Source organism: Bos taurus, chromosome 6 (genome assembly GCF_002263795.3).
Source record: "Bos taurus isolate L1 Dominette 01449 registration number 42190680 breed Hereford chromosome 6, ARS-UCD2.0, whole genome shotgun sequence".
NCBI classification, from domain to species: Eukaryota; Metazoa; Chordata; class Mammalia; order Artiodactyla; family Bovidae; genus Bos; species Bos taurus.
Genome location: NC_037333.1, coordinates 110,559,555 through 110,575,701, shown reverse-complemented (window position 1 = coordinate 110,575,701; position 16,147 = coordinate 110,559,555). Strand labels below are relative to the sequence as shown.

The 16,147-nt window shown below is 41.2% G+C and overlaps 1 protein-coding gene across 3 annotated transcripts in view; it reads right to left on the bottom strand.

Moving 5' to 3' along the window:
* C1QTNF7 (C1q and TNF related 7) overlaps positions 1-16,147 on the bottom strand; it is a 128,389-nt gene that overhangs the window by 10,792 nt on the left and 101,450 nt on the right. The window contains exon 1 of one of the 3 annotated variants that reach the window (XM_005208315.5): positions 6,481-6,774. The exons of the other annotated variants lie outside the window; for them this stretch is intronic. The gene's annotated coding sequence lies outside the window, so the exon portion shown is untranslated. Of the gene's footprint in view, positions 1-6,480; positions 6,775-16,147 lie in introns of those variants that run through there. 3 annotated transcript variants of the gene reach the window in all.

Sequence of the window (16,147 nt, the reverse complement as noted above, 5' to 3'; positions counted from 1 at the left end):
TCTGTATCCTTGACCAAATCTCCACGTTCCCAGTGCCCCTGCCCTTCATAAAAAAAAAAAATGAAAGCGAATATTTTTGCTATGCTCTGTTTAGAGCACAAACTCAAAATTATTTATCCTATAACTTTACTGGAATTAAGGCACTTTCTGAAAACCCCAACAGATCAGATAAACATACCAGTCTTCACAAAGATGCCTCAGATGAGAGAAAATGGAAAGAATCTTTTTATCCAAACCTTTGTCAGTTAAAACAAAACATGGTTATTAAATTGCTACTTTCTTTTTCTTTGTAGAAAACTGATTAGAGGAAGCTTTGAGAAGGGATTTGAAAGAGAAGAACAGGTACTTATAAGGAAGCTTTTAATCAGACCTCGAGTGGATTGTTGAGGCTGAGCCCAGCAGCTGGTCCTAGGAGGGACCTGAAATGATCTGAAGGGAAGATACTTTGGGCAATGGCATCTCAGACCCTGATGGAGATGCTGAAACACCCATGCCCATCATTGGGGATCAGTCTATGGAGAAGCATGTGGTCAAAGTTGAGGTTATGATGGATAGAGGGTGTAGACATTTTAAAGATGTGCTCAGAAGAAAGGATATTAATATTTCCTCAGTGGTGAAGAATCCTCTTGCCAGTGCAGGAGACCCAGGAAATGTGAGTTTGATCCCTGGGTCAGGAAGAACCTCTGGAGAAGATAATGGCAACCTGCTCCAGTATTTTTGCCTGAAAAGTCCCATGGATAGAGGAGACTGGTGGGCTACAGTTCATGGGGTCACAAAGAGTCAGACATGACCGAGTGACTAAACAACAGCAAAAACAACAAGCCAGACCATGGTGCTCAAAGGAAGGATAAATTAAAACTAAAACTGATGTAATTATTGAATAAATGATGGCCACTCACTGGCAAATGCACTGGAATATTGTTTGCACAATAGTCTAAATGCCTAAAGCATTCCCAGTTAGAATATTCTGAAAAGCCCTCAGAATGGTTATCCATTAAAAATCCTCATCAGAATTGAGGGATGAGGTATTGTGGTACCTGATGAATGATGATAACACAATGATGAGTGACTACTCAAGGCTTGGGACTTGAGTCATCAGGATAACAAGGGAATGTGGGTTATAATAGAAAACTACAGAGGCTTCCCTGGTGGCTCAGACCGTGAAGAACCTACCTGCAATGCAGGAGACCTGGCTTCAATCCCTAGGTCAGGAAGATCCCCCTGAAGAAGGGACTGGCTACTGACTCCAGTGTTCTTGCCTGGAGAATTCCAGAGACAAAGGAACCTGGTAGGCTACAGGTGCAGAGTCAGACTCCACTGAGTCACACACACACACACACACACACACTGTGGGATCACCTTGTAATTGTCCTTCATTTAAAAGTCGAAAGCCTCGTGGCACAAGGTCTACATGTATCTACCTGGTCCACCTTCCTTACCTCCCTGAGCTCATCTTCTTCTACTCTCCTCCCCACTTCCCCAGCTTCAACCACAAACTGTATTGCTTGATGTTTCTCAAAGATACCAGGTATGCTCTGCCATAGGACCTTCACACTGTCTCTTCCCCTGTCTGGATCTCTCTCCTCCAGGACGCCTACACGTCTCATGTCCTCATCTGTTTCTGTCTTTGCTCAAATGCTTCCCTTTAGTTAAAGACAACCCTATCTCCTTATCTAACATCACAAACCATCTCCTACTCCCTGACCTGCCTCATGCTACTCTAATATTTCTCTTGTCCATTGTTCTCATCATTCTCTAATTTATTATTCTTAAATATTCTTATTTTATTTATTATTAGCAATAGATTATTATATGAAAATATTCTATTAAAATTTTTATTTATAAAAATATTATAAATATCTCTTTCTGTTAGAATGCAAACTCCACAAGGGCAAGGATCTTTGTGTAGCCACTGATGTCTAGAGTAGTGCTTGGCACAAAAAAATACTCAGGTTGAGGCAGAGGAGATTGTTTTGGGAGAGAGGTGTGATTTTTTGGGGAAAAAAGACTAGAGAAGAATTATAGAATATGAGAATATTACAAAAGGAAGAGGAAAGAGAGAACTTAAAGAACTATTCCTGGAGTCTGTGGGTTCCTTTCACAGTGTTTGAGAAATACAGATAAAGGACTTCAGTTCAGTTCAGTTCAGTCGCTCAGTCGTGTCCAACTCTTTGTGACCCCATGAATCGCAGCACGCCAGGCCTCCCTGTCCATCACCATCTCCGGGAGTTCACTCAAACTCACGTCCATCTAGTCGGTGATGCCATCCAGCCATCTCATTCTCTGTCGTCCCCTTTTCCTCCTGCCCCCAATCCCTCCCAGCATCAGAGTCTTTTCCAATGAGTCAACTCTTCCCAGCAGGTGGCCAAAGTACTGTAGTTTCAGCTTTAGCATCAGTCCTTCCAAAGAACACCCAGGGCTGATCTCCTTTAGGATGGACTGGTTGGATCTCCTTGCAGTCCAAGGGACTCTCAAGGGTCTTCTCCAACACCACAGTTCAAAAGCATCAATTCTTAAGTGCTCAGCTTTCTTCACAGTCCAACTCTCACATCCATACATGACCACTGGAAAAACCATAGCCTTAACTAGATGGATCTTTGTTGGCAAAGTAATGTCTCTGCTTTTGAATATGCTATCTAGGTTGGTCATAACTTTCCTTCCAAGGAGTAAGCGTCTTTTAATTTCATGGCTGCAGTCACCATCTGCAGTGATTTTGGAGCCCCCCAAAATAAAGTCTGACACTATTTCCACTGTTTCCCCATCTATTTGCCATGAAGTGATGGGACCAGATGCCATGATCTTCGTTTACTGAATGTTGAGTTTTAAGCCAACTTTTTCACTCTCCTCTTTCACCTTTATCAAGAGGCTTTTTAGTTCCTCTTCACTTTCTGCCAAGTTGTTTTAATTGTGTATAGTCTAGAGTTTTAAAAATATTTATTTTTTGTATAGCTAAAACATGTACATTTATAAAATTCAAAAAAAAAGATGTGCAATCAAAAGGAAATCTCTTCTCCTTCCCTACTGTCTCCCAGACATCCAGGTTCCCTCTCTAGGGGCAATTCCTGTTGCTTGTGACTTCTATGTCCTACCCCCTATGAAAGTCCTGTATGCAAATTCTTGCACCTTGTTTTTTCACCTGGCTTGGAGATCTTTCCATATCAATATATAGATAAAGCTGCCTCATTCTTTTTTTAGTGGTTATAGAATATCCATCATAAAGGTGTATTATATTTAACAGGTCACCTATCGATGAATATTTGGGATATTTTTATCCTTGTGCTATTACAAACAATAATGCCATGGATATTTATATATATATTTCTTTGCATGTGGTTTATAACATGAGCAGCAATAGCTTTTCCTGGTTTGTTTTTTCACTTCGTTTGTGTATTTTTAAAAATCACTTTATTGTGAAAGTATTTTTTGAGGTTTAATTTCTTGTGCTTAGAAGGCCGTTCCCATTTCAAGATAACAAGAATAATTCTTCTTTTCTTTTAGCTTTTTGTTTCATTTATATATTTAAAAATTTAGTTGCTCAGTTGTGTCCAACTCTTTGCGACCTCATGGACTGTAGCCCACCAGGCTCTCAGAATTTCCCAGGGAAGGATACTGGCGTGGGTTGTCATTTCCTTCTCTTTGTTTCATTTTTCATGTTTAAAATTTGAGTTACTGGAAATTTTTCTGATGAAAAGTGTGAGGTAGGGATGCACCATTATATTTTCAACACTTTGTATTAAATGATTTATCCTTCACCCATTGGTTTGCAATGAATTTGGTTATTTTGCATGAGAATAAATTATGTGAGTCATGACTCTATACACATTACAACATTTTTAAAGTTTTTTGAGGTTTAATGTGAGCATCATAAAACTGATCAATGTAAAACATACAATTCAATGTACACCACAATCTACTTCAGAACATTTTCAAAACTACAAAAGGAAATCTTATACACATTAGTAGTCACTCCTCATATAAAATATCCTGAAAGATTGCATTGAATTATGTAAATTTATGTAGAATTTGTGTTAAAATGTATTTTTTCCCACTGTTGTGCTCCTTTGGAGTTATAAAATTAAAGGTCTGGAACTATTGTTAATTTGAACAGATCTGTCCTGGATATTAATTGTAAATGACTCTGTATGCAATTTTTCTGTAAGGATTACAAAGTAACAGAACTTTAATTCTTTTAAACATATATTTTTAAAATTACTCTGTGTTACTGTAGATTTCAAAACCTTCATGTTAATGCGTATTTTGAATCTGTAATGTAGGAATGTAGTATACAGTGTTTTACAAATCTTCTTGGTCATAGAACCCTTTGTTTTTGTTAAACTAGCTATGTAAAATACTTGGAAAAACACTGGATAAATTAGAGCAAAGGTTCAACTTTTAGAACATCTGTCCACAGTTGGAGATCTTTCTGTAAATAGTATGGTTTTCTTTTATCGTGAAATAAAATAAACGCATGCATACATGGTCAACTAATACTTGACAAGGGAGCCAAGAATACTCACAAGGCAAAATATAGTCTCTTCAATAAATAAATGATGTTGGAAAAACTAGATATTCACACACACAAAAAAAAAAAAGAAAGAAAGAAACTGGAATCCTGTCTCACATCACTCAGGAAAATAACTCAAAATGGGTTAAAGACTTAAATGTAAGGCTGAACATCATAAAACCTCTGGAAGAACACATAGGAAAAAAGCACAGTAACATTGGTCTTGGCACCAGTTTGGGGGATATAGTACCAAAAGCATGAGCAACAACAGCCAAAATAAACAAATGGGACTACATCAAATTAAAAAGTTTCTGCACAGCAAAAGCAATGATGAACAAAATGAAAGGGCAAATATGGGAGAGAAAATATTTGCCAATCATGTATCCGATAAGGGGTTAATATCCAAAATACATAGTGAGCTCGTATAATTCCATAGAAAAAACCAAATAATCCAATTAAAAATGGGCAAAGGATCTGAATAGGCAGTTTTTTCCCCCAAAGAAGACGTATGAATGGACAGCAACATCAAAGATGCTCAACATCACCAATCATCAGGAAAATGCAGATCAGAAACACATCGAGCTATCACATCTATTAGAATGATTGTCATTGGAAAGAGTAAACAAGTGATGAGAACATGGAGAAAAACAATATGGTACACCCTTGATGAGAATATGAACTTGTATAGCCATTGGAAGAGGCAGTATGGAGATTCCTCAAGAAATTAAAATTAGAACTACCATATGACGCAGCAATCCTACTTTTGGGGTACATATCTGAAGGAAGTGAAAATCATTACCTTGAAGAGATATCTGAATTCCTACCAAAAATCTAATTTGAAAAGTATATCCACCCCAACATTCATAGCAGCATCATTCACACTAGCCAAGACATGGACACCACCTAAGTTTCCATTGACAGATGAATGGATGAGGGAAATATATGAATGAATAAAGGAAATATATAGAATATACAGTATAATATTATTCAGCCACAAAAAGTAAACTCTGCCATTTGTGACCACATGGAGAGCCCGAGGGCTCAAGTGCACACAGCCCTGAAACAGCCCAGGTAGGTAGGATTTGAACCAAGCTCTTCTGTCTCTGAACACTTGGGTTTCTTCCCGACATCATGTGAGGGAAACTGTAGCATGACTTCATGGCAAAGGGCTCAATTACTAATTCAATTTGAAAATGTGTTTTGCCTGGAAGTCATTAGAAGGATAGGTAAGCATGGCTGCCAAAGTGAGACACATCCTTGGCTTATAGGGGAAGGGATTTCACAACAGTGGGCTGTGTCCTCCTCTGGGATGTGAGCAGGACAGGACGGGAACTGAGGTGCTCACACCCCAGTGCCTTCTGTCTGTGCTTCCTCAGCTCTGCCTTGGGGGCTTGGGTTTTCCTTCTCAGACTGCCTTCTTCTGTTGACCATGAAGCCCCTCCCTCTCCTGTCTCTACTCCAGCCTCCATGATCGCGCAGCCACATGGTGTGATGGCTGACTATTGCCTTTTCTCCACCAGAATGTAAACTCCATCACTGACACTCAGGGCAGAGACTAATCTACAGCAGAGGCTCAACAAGGGTTGAGTGAAGGAAAAGAGTTAATTGATATTTATTCTTATCAACAGCTCCTGATTTATAAAGCTCTGGCTGCTTTATATAAAAGGCAATGATGGTACAGCAATAATCAGTGCTGACATTTGTCAAACAGTTTGTTGTCTATTTGACACATGAAGCCCTGTCTTCCCAAAGACCCCCTCCTGGTAGGTCAGATAGGGAACCCATGTGCAGAGAAGTCAGGTGACTTGTCTGCAGTCACAAAGCTAGTGCTACACCAGGAATTTGAACCCAGGTCTTCAATTTCATGGATTCTTCTTCCAGAGCTATTTGATTCATAAACTTAAAAGCTACCATAATGAAACAGGATGTTGCAGCTGCCATCTGCCAAGATTCTAAAAAAAGAGTAAACACCATACCTTGCTCTGGGATGGAGGTTGCTCCAGAATTCTAAATCCACAATAGACTGAGGATCTTTCATGAGAGCTCAGAGAAAATCTTGCTTTGGTACCAGACAGAAAAACAGATCCAAGTTCTCAGAGATTTTCAAATAGTTGTGCTAAAAATAATTCTCTCCTTTGGTCCCAGAGAGACAGAGGCACTGGAAGTCATTCACCGGGTGAGGCTTAGTCAGGGCCAGTTATGTTTTGTTTAACATAAACTGGGGAGCGCCGTCTTCTCTCGCCCGTTAAGTGTACAGGCGCCTCCATCTCTTGTGTGTCGTGGCCTCGTTTTCAGATTTGTTTACTTAATTTTTTCCCCTCTTCATTTGTTTTCCACTGAGTGAATGTTTCAGGAAAAAAATTACTCACTGACTGGAAATTAGTTGTTAACTTAGAACAGTTATGTCCTATTTGAGCATTTTCAATGTAGAATCTTCAGATTCTGGACTTGGGCTTGTGTCTCCTGGGATAGCAAGGGGAGTGGTCCCTATTCTGGATAAATACGGCAGGAAAATGGTCCATCATTCTACAAGCTGCAAAGTGAAAGAGGGGGACGAATCCTGTATTGCTGTTTTCTTTGTTCTCTGCTGAATGGATAAATGATTGGATATTTTTAGAAGGCTAATAGGTCTTTGTTCCTGTAGAGAACTGATCACAACAACTCAAAAGGCAGATGGTTCTCCAAACCCTTTGATGATTCATCGTCAGTGCAATTAGTTTCCTTCTGTCCTTTTGGTACGAACTTCACGTATCTTCTCAGCAAAAGTAGTATGTAATTTATGATGGCATTTACGGAAAATAAGTCACAGAAAAATTTTGTTTTTTATCTTGCTTTCCCCACCATACTTTTCAAGCTACTTAGAATGCAAATTGAAAGAAGTACTTCTGGTTGGGGAAGTGGGCACAAGTCACAAATTTTTACCAAGAAGACTGGTGGACTCCTTACTCTGAAAAGGCTTACTTCGCCTTGGCTGTCTGTCCTCCCATATTTGGGTTAATTGCTCAGTGGGTAAAGAATCTGCCTGCAATGCAGGAGACACAGGAGATATGGGTTCAATCCCCAAGTTGGAAAGATACCCCGGAGAAGGAAATGGCAACCTGCTCCAGTATTCTTGCCTGGAGAATCCCATGGACAGAGGAGCCTGACAGGCTAAGGCCTTTGAGGTCGCTAAGAGTCGGACATGACTGAGTGACTAAGCAAACATGCACGTCCACCATCACCCCCCAATCTGAAAAAAATAGTCTTTTGAATTTGTTGGCTGTGCAAAATCTGAGTGCTAACATAGGGTCACAAAACCGATGCCTTGAGCACAGACATGAGGCAGAGTTTTTGTTAATCAGAGAGAATCTCTGGGTTTATTTTTCTAATCCTCAAAACAAGATGGTTGTGTTTGATTATTCCTAAGTTTTCTCATAGTTCTTAAAATTGTTTCATCTCATGCTTAATGAGGTGGAACTTAAAAACTAATGTCAGCTTCTGCATACATCAGAAGCGATACAGGTCGCTTGGAAGGAGATGCTTGTTTTTGAGAGAAGTCCCTCAGGTGACCCTGTTAGTGCATAAAGGGATGACTTGATAGTGACTTGAGGAAGACTTGCCTCTCAGGGACCCTTGGAAGGAGAGGGCTTGAGATTGTTTACTTAAAGCCGCCAAGGTGTTCAGGAAAGGAAGGAATCAAGGGCCCAGTTCCTTCTCTCCATGATGCAAATTTAAAGAGTAGTCATGGACGACAGTATTGGCCTGATCCAAAGTCTGCTGTGAAGAAAGGACACTGTGGACCAGAAGATGCAACTGAGCTGGGGGTATGTGGGAATCTGGGCCAAAAAGCCTAAAGGATTTGTAGTTGGCTGGTTTTGGAAGAATAAGTGGATGAGGCTGACTGTTCATCTGTCTTCAGTCATTCTGTCATGGCGGCTCTTCCTTAGGAAACAGTGGTTGAACACACCATGGTGGGTTAAGAGGGTCATTATATTGAAGCCTGGTGAGTGGGTAATGATGAGGTCAGCTAGAACATCTCCTGCAAATGGACAAGCATCTACTGGACTCTGCACAGAGTGAGGCCGCTTGGTAGAAGCTAAAACAACAAGGCAAGTGGACCATCAGGGATTTGTTTTTCACTTTCTGCCTGAGTTAGAAGTAGAAATGACCCCATTCAAACCAAGAAAGCCCCCAGAATTCTTAAATTGTTCATGGAGGGAGAGCATTTAGATCTTGACTAGTGCATGTGTTATCTTAGTCACTTAGTCGTGTCCCACTCTTTGCGACCCCATGGACTGTAGTCCCCTGTAGCCCGCCAGGCTCCTCTGTCCATGGACGTTCTCCAGGCAAGAATACTGGAGTGGGTTGCCATGCCCTCCTCCAGGGGATTGTCCTGACCCAAGGATCGAACTGGGGACTAAATGCATTGTAGGCAGATTCTGTATCAGCTGAGCTACCTGGGAAGTCCCTTGACTAGTCTACCTACTAATAAAAGCAAATGGAAACCTGAAAAGCAATTGGAAGAAAAAAATGGCATGACTATATTTGAACTTGAATTGGCACATGGATGATAGAGGCTGAATGTTTTCATTGGTTCACTCCTAGGGTCGCACAGCAAAGCAACTCACTGTCATATGTAAGAAAATCCTGACTGTCTGAACTTAAAGGAATCTCCCCACACTCCCCTCTGAGGCCTTCTAAAAGCCTGGATTGGAATTGCAGTCCTTATAATCTTAATTACCAGAATGCCAGCCTGTGGATATGTATATATACATTTGTATACAAGTGATGACTTTATTTCTATTGAACTATAGTTGATTTACAATGTTGTATTGGCTTCTGATATCCAGCAAATTGACTCAGTTATACATACATTTTTCTTTATAGCTTCTTACAAGATACTGAATATAGTTCCCTGTGCTATACAGTAGGATCTTGTTGTCCATCTATTAAGACATTTTATGTGAAGTAGTTGTTGTTTTTCAGTTGCTAAGTCACATCTGACTCTTTGTGACCCCATGTACTACAGCACACCAGGCTCCTTTGTCCTCCCCTGTCTCCTGGAGTTTCCTCAAATTCATGTCCATTGAGTTGGTGATGTTATCCAACCATCTCATCCTCTGCCGCCTCCTCCTCCTTTTTTTTTTTTTCTTTTAACTTTTCCATGAGTTTTTTTCAAACTCTTCCAAGGAGTCAGTTCTTCACATCAGGTGGCCAAAGTATTAGAGTTTCAGTTTTAGTATCAGTATTTCCAATGAATATTCAGAGTTGGTTTCCTTTAGGATTGACTGGTTTGATCTCCTTGCAGTCCAAGGAACTCTCAAGAGTCTTTTCCAGTGCTACAATTTGAAAGAATCAATTCTTTGGCACTCAGCCTTCTTTATGGTCCAACTCTCATATCTGTACATGAACACTGGAAAAACCATAGCTTTGACTATAAGGACATTTGTTGGCAAAGTGATGTTTCTTCTTTTTAATATGCTGTCTAGGTTTTCACAGCCTTCCTGCCAAGGAGAAAGCATCTTTTAATTTCATGGCTGCAGTCACCATCCACAGTGATTTTGGAGCCCAAGAAAAGAAAATCTGTCACTGCTTCTACTTTCTCCCCTTCTATTTCCCATGAAATGATGGGACTGGATACCATGATCTTTTATGTGTATTGAGTTTAAGCCAGCTTTCACTCTCCTCTTTCACCCTCATCAAGAGGCTGTTTAGTTCTTCTTCACTTTCTGCCATTAGAGTGGTATCATCTGCATATCTGAGATTGTTGCTATTTCTCCCGGCAATCTTGATTCCAGCTTGTGATTCATCCAGCAAGGCATTTCACATGATGTACTCTGCATAGAAATGAGTACATGTCTCTCATGTCTCCTGCAACGGCAGTTGGGTTCTTTACCATTCGCACCACCTGGAAAGCCTCATATAAAAGAGTATGTATCTGCTAATCCCAAACTCCTAATTATTCCCTCCCCTCCCTTTCCCCTTTGAAAACCGTAAGTTTATTTTCTATATCTGTGAGTTTGTTTCTATTTTTTGCCCATTTCTGTTTTGTAAATAAGTTTATTTGTGTCTTAAAAAAAATTTTTTTTTAAATTTTAAGTAAGTGCTATCCTATGATATTTGTCTTTCTCTGATTTACTTAATGTGATAATTTCTAGGTCTATCTATGCTGCTACAAATGGCATTATTTCCTTTACTTTTAATGGCTGAGTAATAGTCCATTGTATATGTGCACCACATCTTTGGAGAAGGCAATGGCACCCCACTCCAGTACTCTTGCTTGGAATCCCATGGACGGAGGAGCCTGGAAGGCTGCAGTCCACGGGGTTGCTAAGAGTCGGGCATGACAGAGTGACTTCACTTTCACTTTTCACTTTCATGCATTGGAGAAAGAAATGGCAACCCACTCCAGTGTTCTTGCCTGAGAATCCCAGGGACGGGGGAGCCTGGTGGGCTGCCGTCTATGGGGTTGCACAGAGTCGGACACGACTGAAGCGACTTAGCAGCAGCAGCAGCAACCACATCTTCTTTATTCATCAGTTGATGGGCACTTGAGTTGCTTCCATGTTTTGGTTATTATAAACAGTGTTGCTATGAACGTTGGGGTGCGTGTAAGTGATGATTTCTTAAAGGGCTTTTCTCATTCACTTCTCTTTGTGTTGACACCGCCTCTGCCAAAGAGCTTAGAAATGGATGAATTTGTTGACTACCAGAGAGATAGATGTGTTCTTATTTTTCTGTTTTAACTTGGCCACGTTTTGGTACAATTTATGGATGGCATCACCAACTTGATGGACATGAGTTTGAGTGAACTCCAGGAGTTGGTGATGGACAGGGAGGCCTGGCATGCTGCAATTCATGGGGTCCCAAAGAGTTGAACACGACTGAGCAACTGAACTGAACTGATGGGTGTTCATATTTGCTTTTCTGTATCATTCATAATTTACTTAAATTCCCTATAGTGTTTGATGGCAAGGTTTCTTATTAAAATCACAGTAATTTTTTCATTCTGCAATATTTGATTTTTTCTTCATTATTTTTCATCTAAGATAATGTTTTATAATCTATGTTTTCCTGGACTTATGCTTCTTCACAGATAGAACACTTCTTTGAAATAATCTCCTAGTGTTCAGACCTTGATGGAATTAAAGCTTGTTATTGCCTATTTCATTCAGCTATTTTCATACTAATTTTAGAGACAGTGGCAAAAAAATGACGAGTAGAAAAATACGCTGAAGGGAGTATGGTCGTTGTTGTTTAGTTGCTGTGTTGTGTTCGACTGTTTGCGACCCCCATGGACAATAGCCTGCCAGGCTCCTCTGTCCATGGGATTTTCCTGGCAAGAATACTGGAGTGAGTTGCCAGTCCCTTCTCCAGGGGATCTTCTCGATCCAGGGATTGAACTCAGGCTTCCTGCAAGTCTCCTGCATTGACAGGTGGATTCTTTACTGATGAGCCACAGAGGAGAGAGTGACTGAAGGTAAGAAGTGGGGTTCTGTTTTTACCTGCCACTTATGCTCAGGCCGAGGTCTTATTCTGTCTTTTCTAAGGCAGATTATTTTTTTTCCTTTCAGCTTGTGATTTTTTTTTTCTGTAGGCTTAACTCACTTTTCAACTGAACTCAGTTCAATCTAGACCAGTCCAATCAATGTTCATGCAGCATTTCACAGTGTGCTGGTGAAACAGCTCTCAAGAAAATGGCTCAGATGGGTAGTTTTGTCAATTTCCTTGGTGTAAATACTCCCGTCAGAGCCAGTTTCAAGCTACCAACCTGATTTACTGAAAGCAAAGCTGTGAAGAATTGCCCATTACTTGCTGGTCTCAGCTAATTCAGCACAACACTGAGAATACATACATACATACATATATATATGTCAATTCCAGGTACTAGAATTATTTTAAAAAGAAGATCCTAGCTTATGTGCTAGGGCTTCCCTTGTGGCTCAGAAGGTAAAGAATCTGCCTGCAATGTGGGAGACCTGGGTTTGATCTCTGGGTAGGGAAGATTCCCTGCAGGTCCTCTGCAGAAGGGAAAGGCTACCCACTCCAGTATTCTGGCCTGGAGAATTCCATGGACTGTATAGTCCATGAGGTTGCAAAGAGTTGGACATGGCAGAATGACTTTCACTTTCTCAGCTTATGTGCGAAGACGTTACATCATTTTCTCCTTTAATCCTCACCCTAACCTCCTTTTAAAAAAGTATTTATTCATTTATTTTTGTCTGTACTGGATCTTTGGGGCTGTGTATGGGCTTTTCTCTAGCTGCGGTTCATGGGTATCTCATCGTAGTGGCTTCTCTTGTTGCTTCTGTAATTGTGATGCAGGGGTTTAGTTACCCTGCGGCATGTCCGATCTTCAGGGACCAGAGATCGAACTAGTGTCCCCTGCATTGGCAGGCAGATTCTTAACCACTGGACCGCTGGGGAAGTTCACCATAACCTCTTAAGGTGAATAATTTTATCATCCTTCTTTTGAAGGTGAGGAATGTAGGCAGGCTGACCCACCATGGGCCCACGTAGCCCTTCTCAATGTGCCCTAAGGGCTCGCTGACTTTACAAGACCAGGCTCCTGCATCCACATGCTCTGCTGGCAGTCGCTGTCTCACACACCTGGCGCTCCTGACCCCTCTTCTCCTCCCCACAGCTCTAGGTTCGGGTGGGAATCTTGTGTTTTTAGCCTCAGTGCCTTGCTTATGTCACCTTCTCTGGCTTGCGAGTCCCTGCTAGCCATGTCTGTCCAATGTCCTTTTCTTCATCTCCTCGCTTTTGTCCTCCGTACACATCATGTTCTCCAGAAAGTCTCCCTGATGCTCTCAGCAGGTGCAGCCTTTCCTTCCCTTGAGCCCTCTTAACATATTATTTAGATTTCTCTTATGCTTCTTAACTCATGGGTTCTTAACTAGATCTATTGCATCTGCACACCAGTGGATTGGGTGGAGGTACTTAACTTTTTTCAAAGACTGTACAGGCAATTCCGAAAGCCTCAGTGGCCTGGCATCGAGAATCTTTCCCTTATCTACTTCTGCTCAACTGATGCCTCCTCTGTTAGTCTTTCCAAGCCAGGGAGTGTTAGTGATGTAAATCTGATCTGGTCTTCTCACTCTTTCATCCTGTTTTTTTTTTTTTTTAATTCATCACCTTATCACATATTTATTGAGCTCCTATCATATGCCAGATACTGAGTGTTTGATCTTGATATTCAATGGTGAACAAACATGGAGTCCTTGGAGAGAAAAAGTCTAGGGGGGAAGACAGACATTCATCAAATAATCACAAGACTGTGTTGAACAGATGTTAACTGGGACTTTCCATCCCCCTGGAGTCTCAGTTGAGGACTCAAGGCAGAGAATAATGGGCAATCTGTGCCCACACATTCATTTAAGACTTGCCAAAACCCAGCTGGATCTGATACTAGCCATCTTCCACTTTTACCACTTTTTAAAAGAGAAAACTAGAAATTCAAACCTAATGAATAGTTGAAGCAAGTCATCAAGGTAGAGAGCTATTAGTTGATAAGGGAATGCCCTCTCCCTTCCCTTTGTATGTGGGAGGGGAGAGAGGAATAATTCTGTCCAGCTCCTAACCTAGTGGCATGGTCCTCAGGAAATCACTGAGCATGTTAGAGGTGACTGCAAGAAAGAAGCCGTCTTGTTCTCCAGGTGGATGTGTACTGAGCTGTGAACCTGAAAGCCGTTCAGCTCTTATGGGATCAGAGAAATGTGAGGGAGCTTGACCCACCCTCAACGTTTGATATCTTATGTGAACACAGAAACTAGGGAATTCTGAAGGCAGAAGGCTATTTGGACAAGAGAGAGCAGCGTAGAAGCAGCTATTGAAGAGGCAAGGATGTATGCATTTCCCTAGAGATACAAGGTAGTAAGGAATGGCAGCTGGAACTGGACCACTTCAGTGGGACCTCTTGAGACAGGAGGATGTCCTCCTGGGATGAGGAGGCCAAGAAGAAGCCATGTAGTGTATCACCAAGTGCAGAAGCTGAAGCCGGTGTGGGGACAGCTCAGGGCACCCTTCCGGAAGTTTATCACCCACTGTTGCTGTTGTTCAGTCCCTAAGTCCTGTCTGTCTACCCCAGCAAAGGGTCTGGACTGCAGCGTGCCAGGCTCCTGTATCCTTAACTATCTCCTGGAGTTTGCTCAAATTCATGTCCACTGAGTCTGCGATGCTATCACCCATATCAGAAACCTATATACCACTGATACTACGTGTAAAATGGATAACTAATGAGAACCTACTCTATAGCACAGGGATCTCTACTCAAGCTCTGTGGTGACCTAAGTGGGAAGGAAATCCAAGAAAGAGGGGGTGGGTGTATATGTACCTGTATGGCTAAGGTATTTTCTTGTACAGCAGAAGCTAATACATTGTAAAGCAGTTATATGACAAAAAAATTAATTAAAAAATAAAAAGAAACCTGTGTGCCACAAAGCTACCTTAGAAAACCTCTGATGGCCCTGAGAAATGTTCAACCAGAGAAAGAGAGCATTTGAATACCTGGGGACCTGAGCAGATATTGGCAGCCAGGATAAAATCATACAAGTCGCATCCATTAAGGAAAAATCATTTGGTCACATTTTTCTAATTCCCTTTTCTCTCTGCTCTGACTCTAGGAATGCCCAAAGTGGAAGGAGAGGTAGAAGATGGGGGAAGATTGAAAAGCATAACAGATTATCAGCTGGAGCCTTAGAAGGGACAAGCTTTGTACTGGATATGATTTGGGGGTATTGATTTTGATTTGTCTTTTTAATGTTTGAAAATGAGTCACAACTGACTTAACAAGAGGGTTCGCGTCACTGAAAGTGGCTAGAAAGCTAAGGAATTTGCTTGAGTTGTCATGAAAGGGGAGAGGCAAAGATCCAGCAGGATTTGATTGGAAGAAGTGACAGAAGACAAATGAAGCTATTTCTTATTTATATCTCATTTAGGACATAGATGAGCATTTGATAAATTCATGAAACTCTGGAGAGTGTTCTGAAGGGAAACTAAAGAGTGTTATGGGAATATTTAGCAAGGCAATCTCCACGAGACCTTGAGCTTATCTGAAAAAATGATGTGTGATCTGAAATACGAAAAGGGAACAGTCATTAACCAGGAGGAGCATTGGGAAAGCACTTCTAAGATGTGGGAATGCCATGTGCAAAGGCCCTGGTGTAGAAGAGAATGGTTTGGAAAGAAGGCCATTGAAAGGAGCAAAGGAGAGCATATGTCCGAAGGGAGGATGTGCCTGAAACAGGCAGGGCTCTGCTGGCCTTTGAAGGTTCTGATCTTTATCCTGAAGGGCTGTGAATGGGATTTTATGGAGCAGGCCGTCAACTATCTGTCAACCCCTGTTACAAAATGAAGTTGTTGCAATTAGAGGTGATGCTGACTGTCACTTCCCTGGCTCTTCCAGGTGACGTCAATAAACTAAAGAGACTTTATTTGGCATCTGAATTGAATCTGCTTTCATTACTGAAAAATGTAAGTTCATTTTAAAAAAATATTTCTTTATTTATCTGGCTGTGCCAGGTCTTAGCTGTGCCATGGGGGATCTAGTTCCCTGATCAGGGATAGAACCTGGGCCTCTTGCGTTGAAAGTGCAGAATCTGAGCCACTGGACCACCAGGAAAGCCTTCTTTTAAAAAGATTTAAATTCTTGTGAGAAAAGCA